This window comes from Leucopleurus acutus (assembly GCF_964270905.1).
Source record: "Leucopleurus acutus genome assembly, chromosome: 16".
NCBI classification, from domain to species: Eukaryota; Metazoa; Chordata; class Mammalia; order Artiodactyla; family Delphinidae; genus Leucopleurus; species Leucopleurus acutus.
Window position 1 is genome coordinate 46,137,821 of NC_139158.1, and position 14,571 is coordinate 46,152,391.

The 14,571-nt window shown below is 39.6% G+C and overlaps 1 pseudogene across 1 annotated transcript in view; it reads right to left on the reverse strand.

The window, feature by feature from the left end:
* Window positions 1–14,571, reverse strand: part of LOC309973445 (ADP-ribose glycohydrolase MACROD2-like) — a 794,489-nt pseudogene that overhangs the window by 587,185 nt on the left and 192,733 nt on the right. The window contains exon 2 of the transcript XR_014327208.1: window positions 8,112–8,142. The product of XR_014327208.1 is annotated as an ADP-ribose glycohydrolase MACROD2-like (transcript). The remainder of the gene's footprint in view (window positions 1–8,111; window positions 8,143–14,571) is intronic.

Here is a 14,571-nt window from a genome sequence, read left to right on the forward strand (position 1 = left end):
TGAAATATAAAGACTCTAACTTATTATGTTGTCTGTGTTCAAAACCTGTTGTTTCCTGTTTGATATTTTTGGAACATATAATTCATATTCTCAATGAGAAAATACTATACATTTTAATTCTGTTGTCTGGACAAGACTCAAAGTGATTTGATTTATAACAAATATAGAGCACAGAGCATATTTTTAATAGGAAATTGTGTACATTCATTTAACAAGAATTTACTCTTGAACATTCATCGGACACTGTGCTGGGAGCTGGGGACTTAGGCGTGAGCAAAACCAGATACTAACACTGATAAAATAAAACCCCAGTAAACATAAGTTGCAGTTGTAATGAGTGTTGTGAAAGAGAACCATATAGGTGTTACAGAAACAAACTATAATTGATTCCTCCAAGGATTTCTATGGAAATGGACAAGAATTAGAAATGTAACAAATGATACAATTATTTATTCATTCTCAATATACTGATTTTAGTTTCCACTGATGTGTCTGCAAATTTTGCAAGAAGTATAGTACAAAAAATGTAAACACAATTGACGTAAGATCTAAATGTCTAAATATACTGGCTGACAACTAATAATAGGTCACTGTACTGATGCCTGAAGAATGCCATACTTTCAAATTTTTCAGGATTCAGGATTATAAAGGCATTTTAATAAAGTAGATACTATAAAAATCACCAACTATTCTTGCCAAATAGAGACTATCATTTTTCAAAAATATTTACTGATTCTGTGTAGAATCAAAGTGCTCCAAAATTAAATTACCTATGAGTGACCTGTTTGATTTAATTTGACTTTCTTTCCCCCTTGAGCAATGATATCTAGAAGGCCATCATAATTCAATGCCCTCTTCTTGCTACATAAAAGAATCATAGTCAGACACGTGGAATACAAGGCACACTAAATTTCCAATCTCCTTTGTAGTTAGGTTGGTCATGAGACCAATTTCCCTCCAATGAAGGGGAGATGAAAGTGATAAGTGCTACCCTGAGTCCAGGGACCATCAGATAGGATGTGTGCCCATCCTACGTGTTTCTTTCATTAGAAATGAGAAAGGTAACCATATGAGAACAATGCCTTATGAAAGGCAGAACGATTCCTTAACACCACCGCAGATTAATGTTGCCTTGAGTGACAGAGTGGAACGAATCCTTCCCAAGCAGAATGCTCACTTTGGAACTATTTGCATAGAAAGAAATCAACATCTATATACACTAAGCCACTCTGCTTTGGAGCCTCTTTGTTACAGCAGCTTAGCTTTACCCTAACTAGTATAGTCTCTTTCAAATGCATTTCAAGATGTTTTCTTAAAAATAGAACCATTGACTACAAAGGATTTGACAAGAAAATCATTGTCCTAAAGAGCTAAACATACTTGACTTCTCTAAGAGCTTTCAGAATTATTTTTGAATTCCTTTCTAAAGAGAGCTGAGCTATGTTTATTTAAAGTCACCCTTTAGATACAAGTATGTATAAGGAGCAAATAAAAAGGAGTGTCATTCAAGACTGGATGAGAAAAATGAGCGAGCGCATGGAAATTATTCCACTGATCAGATGGAAAGTGTGGTCCATTCTTAGGAAGTTCTTTAGGGAGAGCATTCCATTACTGCTCCCAGTTTTCAACATGGCTGAAAGATATTCCCAGGGTTCCTGTTAAATGGATAGGCTTTGTAATTTACTGAAGTGGTTTTCCTATTTCCTTAAAAGACTTACTGCTTTGATACTTCTTCTATAAGAAAAGCCATTTTTAAAATGTAACATAATAATATATGGCGGCTTCTGAGGATGGGGTGACTTGGAATTCATTTCTGCATTCTAGTCTTAAGACAAATTTTTACCTTGACACAGTTGCAAAGAGGTAGACATGCAGACCCCAGAAACAGTAATAAAGTTGTAATCTTTATTACTTTTTGAAACACTTAATCTTTTAATAAAGTCCTAAAATTGTTCAATTTGAACAGAACACCAGGGAGAATGACACTGGTTTCTGCAGAACCAGAAGGCTAGGTTTCCAGGATTTTCATCTCTTTTGGCAGATCCCCTGGGGGAATCCTGCCCATGGGTCTCACTGTCATTTTTTTTTTTTTTTTTTTTTTTTTTTTTGCGGTACGCGGGCCTCTCACTGTTGTGGCCTCTCCCGTTGCGGAGCACAGGCTCCGGACACGCAGGCTCAGCGGCCATGGCTCACGGGCCCAGCCGCTCCGCGGCATGTGGGATCTTCCCGGACCGGGGCACGAACCCGTGTCCCCTGCATCGGCAGGCGGACTCTCAACCACTGCGCCACCAGGGAAGCCCTCACTGTTATTTTTATGTAAGCTGAACTAGCATATTTTGTTGCTAGGTGCTTGAAACTCTCTTCCAGCGCTAAGGTAGTACTTTTGGTTTCTTAGTTTGATGCATTTTTATTATTAAAGACTCATGTAGTTTAGAGAGAGTAAAAGGGGAGTTTGTACCACATTTTGTGGGATGAATGTATAAATGTGTACATGTGTGACTGAATTTGCTAGAACTGTCTATTCAAATGGTAAGCACTCAGAGGATTAGAAACAATAGCTATAATTTCATTGTCTGTTAAACTCTTTCTCCAGTGCTTCATAAGGATCAGTTCATAAAATATTATTCAAATGTGATAGAATTAAGATAGGTTTGTCCCCCGCACTGTATTTTCCCAAAGGGAAGTAAGGTATGCTGATGCTAATGTTACTTCCCTTTGAGGGCCAGCAATTAACTCAAGGATTGCCAAGAACAATAACACTTCCTACAGCGGGAATAATGTTCCCAGGACAAAAAAACACAGGATGTCATAGAAGGGAATTTATGAGAGAAAAAAGAGTCATCATTAGACCACCTGAAAGGAAGTTTTCAAAGCAAATGGAAATATCAAAGGGAAGAGAAGAAAGCCAGAGGGAGGAGGGGAGCTTTCAGGGGGATGAAAGGGAGGGGCACACATTTTTGTCAATTTTGCTCTGGTTTCCAAGTGCATTACATAAGATAACTCTTCCAGCAAGCCCAGAATTGCACAGCCATGGTTATCACACCCTCTGAAACCTGTCAGCATTTAAACCTGACAGAGGGCATGCCCTTAGCATTGCCATTGCAGAACGCTTTGGTTTTTTTCCAAGTCATGTCTGTGAATTTAGACATATGTAGTGATAAAAATATTTGCCAAGTATATATAAGGTTAACAAAACATCACGTAGATCTCCTTTTTTTTTACCAGTTAGAAGCAGAAGAGCGAACTTGAATGCAAATGAGGGAGGATTCAATTAGAAAGTTGTGTTCTGGCAGCATTTCATGGAAAGCAGAGGGAGACCGGGTGATTTGATAGAAACAGGCCTTCCACGTTGATAACAGAAATCTAATGAATAAATATGGGAGCTGTTTTCACTAAGTTATGCTGCACTTAAATTTTTCCCACAGATTTCCAGCCAATAACTCAATGTCTGAAATTCTTTCCTCTCTAAAAACACCATCTTGTACCTGGAAAGGAAGATTGAAGTTTTTTTTTTTTCCTCCAGAAAGAATATTTTCTCAATTACTCAAGGGATACACTTTTCCACCTGGACTTCATTTCTGTTAACTATATCGACTCTCATAAAATAGACGAAAATTCTTTTTGCTGTTCACTTCTCAGTAAAAATTCCACTGCTATGCATCATGTCTAGCCTCTTGCGTTAAACTTATTAGCACCAGAGTATCCAAGTTGGGCTCAAAGGGCAGAAGGCACACGCAAGATCTGAAATGTTCATCAGGGAAGTTCAGATCTATCCCTCTGAGTCCGGTTTCGTGGCCAAATCAAACCTTTAATTGGGATCTGGGAGTTTAAAGACCCTGTAAGCCTCATCTGGATCTCTTTTTCCAAAAGTAACACAGGCCTTGCTTTGGTATTTTACCAAATGTGGCTTTTCAACCTGAGTGTAAGCAGGCGGTCTGGTGCCCTGTGGAACCATCCTGGAAACATTACATTGGGGCAGCAACAGCGGTGGCTGAAAATCAGACTGGAAAATTCTGGCTCCTCGTCCAGGGAAACTTGAGAGCGGGCGGGGCCTGCTCCCATTGTATTTCTCCCTGAAATCGGGCTGAGTCCCACGGCAGATATTTTTCAGTCTGTGTTCTGCAAAAAGGTACAGATGGTTTTGTCTCCAAAAGGCTAGGATTAAGGAGAGGCTGGGAGAGTAACTGGTTTCCGCCGTGGTCTCCAGTGTCCCGGAAATACTGTTGTGCCCAGATCCTTGCAGACGTGCTTGGAGTATGGTGATGATTCCACAAAATGGAAATGCTTACTGTTGACATTGCCCTGGTATGAGATCATCTTGGCAATTAAATAACTCAAACCCCTTCCAAAGATGGCTCTACCATAGTCAAAATTTTTGTTCTGATAGAAGAATTAGAGTTGCATTGAGTTTTGGGGACATAAATCTAAAAGTGAAGGTCAATCCAAAGCAAAGAGGTATCTGAGAAATTACAGCAGATGGGGAGGGGGCTGGGACTAGGACATGTCAGGAAAAGTCGGGATAGGGCCTCAGAGCAACAGGTACCTCCCTGAGAAACCATCATCCCATGGGCTATGATAAATAACAAAGCGTTTGTTTTGTTTTGTTTAAGTGAAGTAGAGTGCTGTATTTATCTTGGTTTTCTTTTTTAAGAAAACTTTATTGGAGTATAGTTGATTTACAATGTTGTGTTAGTTTCAGATGTACAGTAAAGTGAATCAGTTATACATATACCCAAAGAAGACATACAGATATGGTATTGGTATTCTAAATGAACAAATTCTTGAGTTTTCATTTCCCCTTGTGAAGGTGGACACTGCCATGCTTACAGATATCATTCCTAGTTTGAGAATGTTTTTTAGGAGCACATTTGTTTTTCCTAAAATAGAGATGTTTACCCACTAAGAAAATACCAACCAGGTAGCTTTCTCTGCCTGTTATCTTGCCAATCAACAATTCTGCTTCTTATATCATCAGTTAGGCAACAATTGGGGTTATAATCATTATTGTTGTCATCAAACAGCAATTATTTCCTGAGCTTCTCCGGGAGACACAATGCTAGATGGTGGGTGTGCGTAGAATATGCACAAGTGAATCCCTGCTCATGAAAAAAGCTCCGGATTGGCTATGAACACAGGATATATTTAAAAAAAAAAATCTATGGAACAATATGAAGAGGTAGTTGTTAATTGTCCAGATTACAAATGCTGAAAGAGTTCAAAAGATGTAATGACCGTCAAGATTTGGCATATTCAAGGAAGACTTCTCAGAGATCAAGCTTCAAGCTATATAAGTGTGTGTGGTGTGTTTTTGTTTGGGGATTGGGGTAGAGAATAGTGGTGGTGATGGTGTGTGTGAGTTTGGTGCTTGTGGGTGTGTTATAAGGAAGGGGCACAGAATTGGACCTGGGAAGGCACATGCCAGGTTCTGAGACTCATCAGCTCATTTGTGTGTAAGAGAAAATGTGTCCACAATGGGTGGATGTCAAGAAATTTCTCAAACTATATTCTGGAGAAAACACTAGTCCTGAGAAAGTTTGAGAGAAGAATAATTTCTATGGACAATTAACCCTAGGAAATACTACAAAGTAAATTCCCCCTTTTCAAGATGCAAAGGCAAAGGTACATATAAAATTCTTGGCACAGCAACTCACATCCTCAGGAAGAGATTCTTTTTCCCCTCTTCACAAATTTTGAAAGCGCTGGTTTAGGGAGATACATAAATTGCCTATTGTTCAGCATAGAAAGAGTCTACAAGTAACAGAATATGATCAAAGGCCCCTGAGCAGATGCAAAACATGCACCAAGCGTTAGTTTAGAAAAATTCATGTAGTGAGGTTTAGAATATGGAATAAGAAGGCAAGGCCTGGAACCAGGAGACTGCTCTGAATATTGGCTCGTAACCCACCAAGCATGACTTACAAAGTGTTGGGAGTATTATTTGCCTGCTTTTAATTTTTTTTTTCTTTTTAGCTGTGGACCACTTTCTTCAAATAAAGTATTCTTTCAAATGCCAATAAGTAAAGATAAAAGTAAAATTGATCTAGATAATAGAGGAGGCGAAACTAAGTTCTGAATAAGAGCAAGAAAACAACTGATCCATAAAATATGAGTACTTAGGAGAGAATCAAGGGCTGATCAGAAAGCTATAGTTTCACAAGGGACATATGGCATGATTTTCAAGTTGCAAAATGCTAAATAGTTCATAAAGAGACCTGGAGTAATGTAAACATTATTAAAGATCTCATGGAGCTAAAAGTAATTCTAGGTCTCAAGCACAGGTGCATCTAACCAAAGACAACATGGCACCTGACTTTGCAGGTATCAGCCTCATTTTGAAATGTACTCAGAAACTAGAGGGGAAGAGAGGTGAGTAGCCAGGACTTGAAAACTATATTTTTGACCTAGCTTTGTGAAAACTGACTGAGCTCATGTGGTGGAAACCCTCCAAGGCTGTGACATGACTCCCTATCAGTGCCTTTCTCAACAGTCTTCCATATTCCCCTCCCACCCAACACAATGCTGTACTGACCTGGTTATTATACACTGAGCCATGTTACTGTAAGGAGGAATCCCGGTCCTTCAGGGATTGAAATTAACCAAGGGCCACTTTAGTTTTGATTTAGTTTCTACTATGCTCTCTCAGCCTTCCATTTTAGTGTCCCTCCTCAACTTCCTTTACTTTTCTATTTCCTTTTCCTGCCATTTCCCCCTTTCTTAATGCATCGTGTTAAATTCAGCTTCTGAAAGTCTTTGTACATTACCACAGGATTCTCAGAGACACAATGGACATCGACAATATGACACAGGATTGTTTTTGGCAGTTGGGTTTTTGCTCGTTTTTTTATCAAGGAAAATCAAGATTGTCATGAGAGAACATTTTCAAAAATCAGAACCATCTCTGTGGTGGAGTCTGATTTGCTTTTAGACAAGGTGAAATGAAGATTTGGGTGCTTGACCAAGTAAAACTTTGCATGTACTACTTCCTTTAAGCAAATATATAAGTAAGAGTTATAACTGGGTATCTGTGAGGCAGAAAGAGTGGCCATGATGGGGATAATGGTGCAGATGGTCCAGCTTAGCCCACCAGCCCAGTGTCCAATGTGTTTCCACCAAGACAGGCTATAGTGGAATCCAGAGAGAAAAAAGCACGCCTTAAATTTTTAAATAATGTCGCCAAATCTTTCCCCATTTAATTTGATTCAGGCCTCCATTTTCCACTTTATTCTCACTAAAACCTTCAAAAAAAATACCACATTAAGAGGAAATAAGTCTCCTACCTTTGATATCACTTTAGCTATCCTTCCCCTATAGTGATGAAGTTAAATAATTTTTAACATTTGTACCTATTTTATTTTTCATCTAAGAGTCTCCATGTGAGAAGTCTGAGCTCAGAAATGTTGTAATCTATTTTGCTTGATCAGAAAACCCTAAAACGAAAAACTCTGTTTTACCTGAATGTGTAAAACAGATTTATTAACGGCCTGAGATAAAAAGCATAGGGATATGTCATTGTAGGTAGAAGAATATTTAGAGAGCTTTAGTCCAGTGAAAACAAGTAATGATAAAAACATTTTGCTTCCATCTGTGAGTGAAGCAGCCACTACTTAAAACAATCTATCAATAGCAGAAAAAAAATTGCATCTTATTAAAAGTATTTGTTTTTATTGTCACATATTTGGCTTTTTTAATTTAAACATACAGACATATACGTGTGTGCATTCTAACACTTCTATTATTTTGTAATTCACAACAAAATAATGGTAATGTTAGGTTTTATATGCATTATGATTCATCTAACAGAAAAACCTGACTTTATTAAAGAAAATACTATTAGAGGTCAGATCCTACTAGAGCAAAATTTTCACCTAACAAAAGACGTTAAGCCGCAGTGCATCTAATCATTGCACATGGTATGCAATACAACTAAATGCAACAACACAAAATATCCAAATAGCCTCTCAAGATTCCTCAATGGGATCTGACCTGCACTTTGAGTCTCTTTAAATCACAGCAAACTATATCCATCAGAGAACCTCTTATTTTTCCTGTTAACCTTGATTTTAACAACAAAATAAAGAAATATAAACATTACCAAAAGATAGATCACTTACCATAAATGCCTGTTGAGATGCAGGGAAATGCCTGTGAAGAAACCACAAAAATAACGATAAATTTTAAAGGCACGATTCTGCTCGAACCTGACAGCATCTATTTCAACACCTGTTTTGCTTGATAATGGGATGCCCTCTACCCACATACTCTGAGCTCTCAACCCCACTCAGCTGGAATAGGAGACATCCTGGAAATGGCATATTTGATTAACTGAAAAATTTTCTTTACCAGCAATTATGCCAGCTCACAAAAACCAACAGTTAAATTTACAGGAATCTTGGGAACGAACTGTTAAACAATTATTAAGAAATTAAATCACATAAACCTTCAATGAGCTAAGTCATATCTAAAACAAATAGTCATCATCGCTTCCTTGTGCCGCATGTTACTATTACCTCTGCTTTTAAGATGACTATGTCTGTCATACGTGTCTGGTGGAAATACTACATACCAGTATGCTACTGGGCATCCTGTCTCAGCTCTGTGTTAAGTGACATCGTGTTGGTGATGTAAAATCTGAAAATATCAATCAATGTTCATGGTGCACTATACATGTGGGTCAACTGAAACCAGAAGTTGGCTATGGATACAAAATTTTGATAAAATTTAACAAAAGGATTCTGTAAGAATCAACTGGCTAAACAGAATTTCTAACAGAGGGTATTGTATAGTCTATTCTTTTTTCTTTTCTTTTTTTTTTTTTGCGTTACGCGAGCCTCTCACTGTTGTGGCCTCTCCCGTTGCAGACGCGCAGGCCCAGTGGCCATGGCCCACAGGCCCAGCCGCTCCACGGCACGCGGGATCCTCCCAGAACGGGGCACGAACCCACGTCCCCTGCATCGGCAGGCGGACTCTCAACCACTGCGCCACCAGGGAAGCCCCTATAGTCTATTCTTATATTTAAGTTGTGTGCTATACATTCTTTGTATCACTAAAATTTAAAAATAAACTGACAGACATGCACACTAATTTTTTTGAGTCACTTTTTAAACATTTGCTGGCAAACCACTGCTTATGCCATATGCTATGGATTGAATGTTTGTGTCCACCCAAATGTATATGCTGAAACTCTAATGTGATGTTATTTGGAGGTGAGATGTTTGGAAGTTAATTAGGTCATGAGGGTTGAGCCCCCATGATGGGATTAGAATTCTTAGAAAAGGAAGATAGCTAGCACGCTCTGCTGTCCACCAAGTGAAGTACAATGAGAAGACAGCCATCTGCAAACCACGAAGTGTGCTCTCACCAAACACCAGATCTGCTGGCACCTTGATCTTTGACCTCTCAACAATGAGAAATGAATGTTTGCTGTTTAAGCCACCCAGCAATTTGTTATAGCAGCCCAAATTGACTCAGACACTGTATTTTACTCAGCAATATTTAAAGAATTTGATGAAAAGAGTGAATGAACAAATGTAAATAGAGTTAAGTCAAAATTGAGCTTTCTAACAATAGAAAGGGATCTGAGTATGACAATGTCCTCTGCCAATGTACCTTTGTATAAATTTGATCAAGTTGTTTTCATCTTTGGATTTTCCCATGAAAATGCAGATAACATTTACCATATAGAAGTATGCTGTGGGAATTAATGACAGAATTTTTTTTTAAAAGGACTGATATTGCACTAGAAATTCAAAATACTGCATCTGCTATTGACCATAATAACTAACATTATGATTGGGCTCAACTATAATGAAATGTTTAAGCCTTTTTTATTTATATCTTTGGGTTAAATGTGTACTACATTTTATTTTCCTTAACATTTTTATAGAATATATGTTTATTCCCTTTACTTGGACGTTCTACTTAAAAAGTTAAAATTTACATGATTTTGTTTTAGACAGAGTAATAATTGACTCTGTTAAGCTTACCTATATGTCTGTGAAATGAGAGTTTTTTTTTTTTCTGTTCCTTCACTAGTAAATACTACTGTTTCTAATGAGAAAATAGGACAGTTTCTGGAATGGAGTAGGGGTTATTTTTTAAGTGAATTAATGAGTTAATTCTTTGATTCCTTACATTCTTGAGGTGCCAATAAGTTCTGAAGAATGTTTTTGAATAACTCAATCCATCCAATGACATAGAAACATGAAGAGATAGTATGGAACAAATTCTTCTGGAAATATTGTAGTCTTTTTACAGGCATTCACCAAGATTATCTACAAGCTGCACTCTGCCTGTGGAAAGCAACTGCATGCTTACTAACAGTAAGGGTCAGAAGTTCAGGAATGACCTGCTTAGAAATACAAATTAGAGAGGATTCAGAGTCATCCCTGTAATTTGTCCCGTGCTCACTCATGTTCCATTGTGCCTTTTTTTTTTTTAACATCTTTATCGGAGTATAATTGCTTTACAATGATGTGTTAGTTTCTGCTTTATAACAAAGTGAACCAGCTATACATATACATACATTCCCATATCTCTTCCCTCTTGCGTCTCCCTCCCTCCCACCCTCCCTATCCCACCCCTCTAGGTGGTCACAAACCACCTAGCTGATCTCCCTGTGCTATGCGTCATTGTGTCTTTTAAATGAGGTAGAAAGACGTGAGTTTATAGCTGGTGCCCCAGGAATTCCATGGAAGCAAACTGAACACGTAAACATCATCTATCTTGTGCTCCGGGTAGACAAAGAGAAAAGTTTGAGAACACCTGCATCAAGCCATCAAGCGGAAACTAGAAGATACTAGAATGTTTTCCGTGAGCCAGTCTGCTTGAAATCCCACCTCGGGGTCCTTCCCGTTCATGATGTTGAGGAGTTTACTTAACTGCTCTGAGCATCCTCATCAGTAGATGAAAACTCTAAGGCTCTCCTAAGGGGTTTGCAGGAAGATGAGAAGGAATAAGGAACACAGAGCACTGTGGCTGACAAGTAACAATATCTCAATTAATGTTGATTCTTGTGGTGGCCACTGTGATGCCCACCAGGCTCTGCTTTGGGGTGGGGGGGAATCTGTTGCCCTAGAGCAAGGCTTCCTGACCTTGGCACTGTTGATATTTGGGACCAGATGATTATTGCTGGGGGCTGCCTCGTGCATGGTCAGATGTTTAGCAGCATCCCTGCGCTCTATCCACTTGCTAGGAGCAGGGTCCCCAGTCCTGACAATCAAAAACATTTCCAGACATTGTCAAATGTCCCCTAGGGGGCGAAATCACCCCTGGCTGAGGACTACTGCCCTAGAATCTAGTGCCTAGACCCCAGCAGAGCTGTCAGCAGACAGCCTTCAACTGTTAACCTTTTCAGGGACTGTGTCAGATGCAAAGACCCACCTCACTGGGGTCATGCCCCTTCCCATAATCAATGCAGAGTATAAAGGGCTTGGTCATCTTGGCTCAAATCAATGTAGCACTGAAGGGCCCTGCAGCCCCAGAGCTCCCAACGGGGTGAGGAGGCCCGTCACTGAGCCACACGGCAGCTCTTCTTTCCCTCTGCCCCTCCTACTTCTATCCCCTGTCTTCTCCAGGTGTTGATTCCCAGAGCACAGCTCAGTAAACATCCTGTAACCTAAACTCCATCTCAGAGTCTGCCTCCTGGGGAACTGATCTGAGTTCATTCCCCTTTGCTTCCTTCTCAGGCACAGAATTATGAGTCATTCTCCCATCAGATCTAGCAGAAGAGAGAGCACACTGAACAGCTAATGGCAACTTTCATTTGCCTCAGCTCCCAGCTCTAACTTGGAATCAATCATGCAACTTAATAGTTGAGTCTGAATGTACCAATTGCCTTGCCTGTTTTAACAAGGACAAATAGCTTCATCTGAAAATGACACTGTCGCCTTGAATGTGAAGGCAAACAGTTGTGTAATGGAGGATGCCCTTGGTAGTATTATTGCATTAATTCAAACAAAAAGGCAATGATAAAGCAGAGATGGGATTGCAATATCATGGAAAAAACTCATTGTATGTAAAACAACTTTGCATATAATTCAACCAAACTAAATCTCAGTATTAATCACTTTTTATTACTTGAGAGAGAGAGATTGGGAAAGAAAGAGAGAGCAAGTGAGTTCAACTAAGGGATTTTACAGCACAGAGTCTGTGTTCTTTGCCATAATAAGTTTCTGATGGGGCCACCAGAATTGAGTAGCACGGGATTTCTTTATTTCAAAGTTATATTTAACATAACCACCTCCCACAAAAATCCTCGCCTGTGGAAGGAAGAATGATAGATTGTACCAAAACCCAGGCCAATTAACCTGGTTTAAGTGCATATAACTCTGCAGTCACCTGTAGCACTTGGGGAATGACATCATCAGTTGAATTTGTAAGGCTCCAAACTCCCCTTCCTGCAAGCTCCAGGAGCAGGACATCTCCATGCTAATCAGGGCCGACCCTACAGCCACCAGAAACTTTATAGCACTTGACTTTTAGCCAGTTTTGTTTGTTTGTTTTCCAAATCATCATGCACCTCTCTCTTGGGGAAAAGAAAAATAATCATTTGACTTGGAGAGTGAGAGAGGAATTTTCTTTTGTGAAATTACAGATTGGGCCGCCACCTAGAAAATACTTCCTTAGCCCAGCATGTTGGTTTCAAGCACATTTGAAGGAACACTGAAATCCTTAAGGCTGTAGACTATGCTTCCCATCCTGGGAAGCATCCCGAATTCCTCATGGTGTTTTGACATGGGAGGTGGTAGCCTAGCAACAACAATAGCTGTCATTCTTGAATTACGGTAGTCCCCTCCCTTATCTGTGTTTTTGCTTTCCTCAGTTTCAGCTACCCGTGGTCAACTGCAGTCTAAAAATGTTAAATGGAAAATTCCAGAAATAAACAATGCACAAATTTTAAATCGTGCTCCATTCTGAGTAGCGTGATGAAATCTAGCACCATCTCACTCCATCCTGCCTGGGACGTGAATCATCCACGTATCCCACCCGTCAGTCACCTCAGTTTATCAGCTAGGCTGTCAGAGTAGAGCCGTATTGCAGTGCTTGTGTTGAAGTAATGTTTATTTTACCCCCAAAACACAAAAGTAGTGATGTTGGCAATTCAGATAGGCCAAGGAGAAGCAGTGCTTCCCTTAGTGAAAAGGTGAAAGTTCTCGAGTCAATAAGGAAAGAAAAAAACAATTGTGTGCTGAGGTTGCTAAGATCAGGGTAAGAACGAATCTTCTATCACAAAACTGTGAAGAAGGAAAAATGAATCCGTGTTAGTTTTGCTGTCGCACATCGAACCGCAAAAGTTAGAGCCGTGGTGCGTGGTAAGTTTTTAGTCAACATGGAAAAGGCATTACATTTGTACAAGATATTTTGAGAAAGAGAGAGAGACTATATTCATATAACTTTTATTACAGTATATTGTTATAATTGTTCTATTTTATTATTCTTTATTGTTGTTCATCTCTTACTGTACCTAATTTATAAATTCCACTTTATCATAGGTATGTATGTACAGGAAAAAACATAGTATATATAGGGTTCAGTACTATCCACGTTTCAGGAATCCACGGGGGTCTTGGAACGTGTCCCCCAGAGATCAGGGCGACCACTCTGTTCCAATGTGCCGAGCACGGGCTAAACGCTCTCTGCAGAGAGTCTGATTCATTCTCATGAACAATCCTGTGATAAAGAACCTATTCCCCCCTCTTCATAAACGTGGAGGAGAGAAAGCTAAGAAAGTGAACTTCTTCAAGGTCACAGAACAGAATGCTAAGATATTGCTTTATTTTGGGTAAGGAATTATTGATTTTTTACCTTTAATACTTGTGAATTATACAAAGAACTTATAAATAATTCTCAAAAGGCTTAAAGAAGGCAGGCATAGGCAGACAGCAGTGAGAACTTTCTCCTACAGCCTCACCCTCTCTTTCTTGGATTTAACTAGAAAACCTTCCTCTTGGGCCATCGTGACCAATAGCGTCTGGAGCATCACACCACTCCAGGCGTTTACATTTTAAAGCCTGAGATTGTGTCTTTTTCCTGATCTCAAAGCTTTAGTCCCTTCACATCACATTTTAATAAAATGTGAAGTCAGGAGAGCGTGGCGTCCAATTTCCCCGTGATTTGGCTCCTGGCTTCTTCTCCACCCTCCTTTCCTTCCACTTGTCCCCTTGCTCACAGAGTTCCAGCCATGCTGGTCTCCTTTGGTTCTTCAAACACAGAAAGCACAGTCCTGCTTTGGGGCCTTTGGCCTAGCTGATCCCTTTGTCGGGCACACTTCCTTTGAGATCCCTGATCACATGTCACCTCCTCAGTGAGGTTCTTTCTGGCCTCGAGTTAAATTCCTCTCTCTTCCCTTAGGCTGCTGGATCTCGTTGACTCCTACATATACCACCTGACACACAGGTGCTTGATTGTTCATTGCTTCCTCGACCTCAACCCCCCACTGGCAGGCAAAACCCAGGAAGACCTTTGTTTTACTTATTGTTGTATCAACTGCATCTAGAATGGGGCCTGACACAATAAATATCTGTTGAATGGATGAATGAATTAATAATTGAGTTATATGGCCATACAAACATA